At 39.2% G+C, this 6,477-nt stretch overlaps 1 long non-coding RNA gene across 1 annotated transcript in view; it reads left to right on the forward strand.

The window, feature by feature from the left end:
• Positions 1 to 6,477, forward strand: part of LOC141381140 (uncharacterized) — a 693,969-nt gene that overhangs the window by 410,705 nt on the left and 276,787 nt on the right. The window lies entirely within an intron of this gene.

Raw genomic sequence — 6,477 nt, forward strand, 5'->3', positions numbered from 1 at the left:
TATTAGTTTACATTAACGATCTTTCGAGTGACAATTGTGGTACTCTGAAAAATTAGATTACATAAATACAGCCACCATGGCTCGTAAAGAAAAACAGACATTTCAAGCTAAAATCTGTTACATTTCTGAAGATTGCTTCTCTTTTCTGCATATAGGTATAAATATTTAGTGGAATGAACCGCCAATTCTTCCAGCTTATGTTTTATGCAGTGGATGCCCTTTCTGCTGCAACAGTACTGGTAAACATCCACGCACACACACAAACATGTAGAGAACATACAAACTCCACACAGAAATGCCAACTCACCCAGCCAGGACTCGAACCAGCGACCTTCTTGTTGTGATGCGACAGTGCTAACCATTGAGCCACCATGCCGCTCTCAACCGTGCCACACATATATGGGGTACAGGAAGTATTCAGACCCCCTTAATTTTTCACTCTTTGCTATATTGCAGCTATTTGCTAAAACCATGTTATTTTTTTCCTCAATGTACACACAGCACCTCATATTGACAGAAAACACAGAATTGTTGGCATTGTGTTTAGAAAAGAAAAACTAAAATAGCACATGGGTATAAGTATTCAGACCCTTTGCTCAGTATTTAGCTGAAGCACTTTTTGGACACAGTCATGAGTCTTTTTGGGAAAGATACAAGTTTTTCACACCTGGATTTGGGGATCCTCTCCAGTTCCGTCAGGTTGGTGAACAGTAATTTTTAGGTCTCTCCAGAGATGCTCAATTGGGCTCTGGTTGGGCCGTTCAAGAACAGCCACTAAGTTGTTGTAAAGCCACTCTTTTGTTATTTTAGGCAAACTTTTAGCCCAGTCTGAGGTCCTGAGTACTCTGGAGAAGGTTTTCATTCAGGATATCACTGTACTCGGCCCCATTTATCTTTCCCTCAATTGCAACCAGTTGTCCTTTCCCTGCCGCTGGAAAACACCCTCACAGCATGATGCTGCCACCTCAGTGCTTCACTGTTGGGATTGTTTTGGACAGGTGATGAGCAGTGCCTGGTTTTGAGAAGGCCAGAAGGTATCTTCAGACCAGAGAATCTTATTTCTCACCATCTTGAGTCATTCAGGTGTTTTTTCATGTGTCTTGCACTGAGAAGAGGCTTCTGTTGGGCCCCTCTGCCATCAAGCCCCGACTGGTGGACTAAAGCCCAGTTGAGATGGAGCACTGGGGCACACTAACTGTATTTTAAGGATCCAACTTACTTTTGATATTGATTCAAGTGTACTTGTAGTTGGAGTTATTTCCATCTAGGGCAACAGGGTGTTGAACGAAGAGCCTAGGGTGCCTGAGCATTTGAAAGTAATGTTGTTCTAAATGAAGTGTACATGAGAATCCATGACAGTAGCTGAGCCAAAATGATTATAGAGAATAGTAGTCAGTTATATTTATAAGAATGGCCATAACCTATGATTAGAAATAAGATTACCTTTAACTCAAGGGTGTACATCTAAGGGGACTAATCAAAAATACTTTAGAATGAGCAAGCAGGAGCGGCCGTCTAAAAGTAGTCAATTACCTGTTTAATAATCAAGGATGATGATAGTGTGACAGTGAGGTACGCCACTGGCCAAGGCGATTCCTCTGCATGACGTGAGCAACCGAATGAACGAATGCATAGTTATGAGTAAAGACAAAAGGTTCCAGCATTCATCTAAATGAAATTGAAATAATCTTCGTAATGTTTTATGATTGGAGTCAGATAAAACAAAAATAAATATATTAATATTCTAAACCAGTGGTTCTCAAACTGTGGTACGTGTACCACTAGTGGTACGCAGGCTTCCTTCTAGTGGTACGCGGAGGAATGAAATATGTCATGTACATGCTACACACATTTGAAAATTTATCAAAAATGATGAATATAATATGCCGTTTATGACATATAGCCTATATTTCTGAGGTAATCTGCAACGTTTTTTTAACTGTGCAGAGTTGTAGCTGCTTTACTGGGCCTACTACGGTACTGTATTTCAATACTGCTAATTTTTGGTGGTACTTAGAGAGACAATTTTTTTCTGAGGTGGTACTTGACAAAAAAAAGTTTGAGAACCACTGCTCTAAACCATCTAATATTAAAATTGGGATCAAATATGAGTTAAATTTAAACTACTTCAACATTGTGCACTGAAAAGGCTGAACGTGCAGTGAACCATCATTCACCAGTAGACACCTCTAATGGGCCAAATAGATTCATACCTTACCAGAAGGCATATTGAGTTCTGCCAATGAAGCCGACATCACTCCAGGAAGAAAATGAATACAAATGCACTTTTATTAATAAAATAAAATCAAGGAAAAAGAAGAACAAAACAACAAAATCTCCACTGAGAATAAAGAGCTTAAGACTTACACTATACAGAAGTCTGTTTAAGTGTGCTGCTGGATTATATGTCCCAGCATTTTATACAGTAATCAAGCCTTTAATACAGGTGTGCCTTTAATGTTATACGTTGCACAATCTTTATTGATATGCTTGGGTATATCTCTATCAACAGCTAGTAGTAAAACATGTTAATCAACATTTGTGCAGTTCATCAGGGATGTCCTTTAAGGCCATTTTTTTAGCTGGCAAAGGATTTCTTCATGCTTCTTCCAGATTGCAATTGTAGCAGTTTGTCAAAAGTGTAAAAAAGAGACCATATCCTCCTTTAGCGCCAGCAGATGGCTGACCCATTTCAACACATCATACTCTTCAAACTCTGAGATGCCTGCCTGGTCTCTTACACTTCTTCTCACATCGCTAATAGCTGTTTTTGCAAGCATAGGAACATCCGAATATGCACGTGAAGTTTTGTGTCTTTTACAATTAATGTCATTAAAGCAACCAGACACAACACTCTGCACAGCTTAGCTCCTACTCACACTTATTAGGTTCTAGGGCTGTTTCTCAATACAAAAAATGCAGAGAATGGACTCGCGTTCTTTTGGAGAACGGCCTTGTCAAGTTACCTTAGTTAGAAGGAACTCTGAAGACTGTGAGAAAACGTACAAAAGCCTTACAAATATATTTTGCATAATACAAATAAAATAAATTAAATGATACATTTCAGCAAATAATCACCTTTTCATGTGTTTATGCCTTTATTAAAACTTTTATTGGGAAAATCCTGAGATAAATAACTTATATCTCAACTGTAAATAATAGTGAATATAAAATTCAATGTCCATGTCATATCATGTCATGCATCCTCTGTTCTTGCAGTCCTGAGTATTGGAACTGAACTTTCCACAAGGAAAAAACCTATATGAGGATATATGCACATATATGATAATATATATGCTGTATACAAAGTTTAAGTCAGAGTTATTCACCACCCTGTTTATTTTATTTTTTTCTCAATTTCTGTGTAACGGAGAGATTTTTTTTTCAACACATAACTCTAAACATAATCGTTTTAATAACTCATCTCTAATAACTGATTTATGTTATCTTTGTCATGATGACAGTAAATTATATTTGACTAGATATTTTTCAAGACACTTCTATACAGCTTAAAGTGACATTTAAAGGCTAAACTAGGTTAATTAGGCAGGTTAGGGTAATTAGGCAAGTTATTGTATAACGATGGTTTGTTCTGTAGATCAAAAATATATATAGCTTAAAGGGTCACGAAACACCAAAACACATTTTTTGAGCTGTTGACAGTCGTATATGTGTCCCACATATACACTTTTTTTATTTCACAAAAAAGTGTAAATTGGTTGTTTTTGCGTTATTTCAAGCAAATTCGTACTTCCGGTTTGAAACGAATTTTTGAAGCTGTGTCATGGTCATGACATAATAGCGTGTATTTCAGCGTGCAGACTGGACGTCTGTACCAGAGTGTGTCTTATTACGTCTTACAGTGTGCTGCATTAATGCATGAGTAAGGCTTGGTTCAAACCAATCAGCACACTCTATTGTGCAACTTCATTAATATTCATTACTGTCATAGTGTTTAGACGACAGAGACGCCACGTTGTGTTGGCAAAACAAGCGTGAAGTGTTGCTTTTATAGTTTGCTGCAGTTAAGTTTTGTTTTCATTTTCTCTCTGTGAGAGCGGAGCTAGAGTCACGTGTGGATTAACAGTGTACGCGACGCTCGACAACAATAACTTACGTGTCTAAGGAGGATTATTGTTTACCTGAGAGCTGTTCTCATCTGCAAACGCTGAGATCTGGATTCGCTTGTAGTCTCCTCTTAATAAAGACGCGGCTCTAGTTGCTGGTGATTGTCCTGTCTCTACAGATTTGGTAAGTGAGCGACCAGTGCTCTTTGTTTATTCAGTTCGTATTTTATTCGTATCGAACAAACTATTGCACCGAGTGTAAACAAGTTAGCACTACAACCAAACTATAACCTCGTGTAGGATTTTGTGACCTGAATAACACACGCGGCTTTCTGACGTTACCTGCCGAGTGCATCTAAGTTTCCGGGAAATGCTGAGTTTTTTTTTTCTCTCATTCGCCGTGCGGTATCAAACATTGCATGAAAATAAACGCTTAGAGCAGATCCTCAAATCAAATATCTCGTTTGTGGTGAGGGACATGAATGAATTCCCTGAATGAAAGAGCCAAACTGCAGTTAAAGTCTACCATTTAAAAAATTTGGCATATAATTCGACTACAGATGTCCATGTAAACAGTCCCTTTCTCCCCTGTTGGGTGTGTGTTTTGACTAAAATTCAGAGCGCCCAAATAGACACTCCCACACCAAGCCTCTTTTCTTCCTTTGACACTCCCCCCTAAAAAAGAGCTGGACACGCCCACTTTTCTGACTTTTTCCAAAGTAGAGGTGTGAAAACACCCTGCTGAAACAAGGGGGTTTCATGGCCCTTTAAAGGGGCTAATAATTTTGTCCTTAAAATGGTGTTTAAAAAATTTTAAACTGCTTTTATTTTAGCCAAAATGAAACACATAAGACTTTCTCTAGAAGAAAAAATATGATCAGACATACTGTGAAAATTACCTTGCTCTGGTAAACATCATTTGGGAAATGTTTAAATTCAAAGGCGGCTAATAATTCTGACTTCAACTGTATATGTTTATTTAGGTTATTTCCATGTAGGTTTGATGGTTGATGATCGTGTTACATGAGAACACATGGACGCATGATTGTTGAAGACCGTATATTGAGAAACAGCCCAGTACGCTTGATTAGTTGGATCAGGTGTGAATGGAGTGTGAGACCTATGCTTAAAGCCGCGGTCACACTGGACTTTTCTCCCCATAGACTTCCATTCATACCTGTATGCACGCGAATCTGTCAGACTGGAAACGCAAGCTTTTGCAGCAAGTTTCGCAGTTCGCTGCAGTGCAAAGTTCAAGCTTGGTGAACTCTGACCTGCGAAATCACATCATGTGACTGTGTGAGACCAATCAAAGATCAAAACATGAACTCTCTGGACAGAAATATTAAATATGGAGTAATCGCTCGCTTTTTTAATCTCTAATCATCTTGTTTAATCCCCCCTCTTTTCGCAGCGCCATACAGCAGAATGTTGCATGCTCAAACTCTAATGTGACCGCGGCTTTAAGCCCAGGATGTAAAACGCAGTTCCCAGGAACTGCACAACCCTGCACAGTTTAGTTCCAACCCTTAGAATCCCTTCAACACACTTAAGCCAAGGTTATTGTGCACTTTTTCTCCCCATAGACTTCCACTCATACGCAAACAAATGCGACAGACTGAAAAAGCAAGCTTGTGCAACAGGTTTCACAGTTCGCTGTGTTGCAGAGTTTAAGCTTGGTGAACTCTGACCTGCGAAATCGCGTCACATGACTGCATAAAACTAATTGAAGATCAAAACATGACCTCTCTGTACAGAAATTTAAAACATGGGCCAATCGCTCTTCAGCATCATCTTGTTAAATCCCTCCCCTTTTTGCAGCACCGCATTTTTAACATTTAAAAAAGTGAGCGATTTCTCCATATTTTAAATCTCTGTCCAGAGAGCTCATGTTTTGATCATCGATTGGTCTTGTTGCACAAGCCTGCAATTCCAGTCATTTATGTACATGCGTATGAATGGAAGTCTAAGGGGAGTGAAAGTGAAGTGTGACCGCGGCTTCAAACAAAATAAAGCTGATGTCGGGTAAAAAAAAAAACAATATGCCGCCCTAAGTCACAAGGCGAAGGCTGGGGTACCTTTTTATAGCTGTTTAATGCACTTATCGACACAGATGCCGATATCAACACTAGAGAACTGAATCATGCTGCTGTCACACGTCGTACGCCGCTGTGAAAAGGGGCGGGATTAAACAAGATGATTAGACATTTAAAAAAGCAAGCAATTGATCCATATGTTAAATTTCTGTCCAGAAAGGTCATGCTTTGATGTTCGATAGGTCTCACACAGTCACATCATGTGATTTTGCTGGTCAGAGTTCACCAAGATTGAACTTTGCAACGCAGCGAATTGCGAAACTTGCCACACGAGCTTGCGTTTCTGGTCTGATGAGTTCGCGTGCGTATGAATG

Source organism: Danio rerio, chromosome 3 (assembly GCF_049306965.1).
Source record: "Danio rerio strain Tuebingen ecotype United States chromosome 3, GRCz12tu, whole genome shotgun sequence".
Lineage (NCBI taxonomy): Eukaryota > Metazoa > Chordata > Actinopteri > Cypriniformes > Danionidae > Danio > Danio rerio.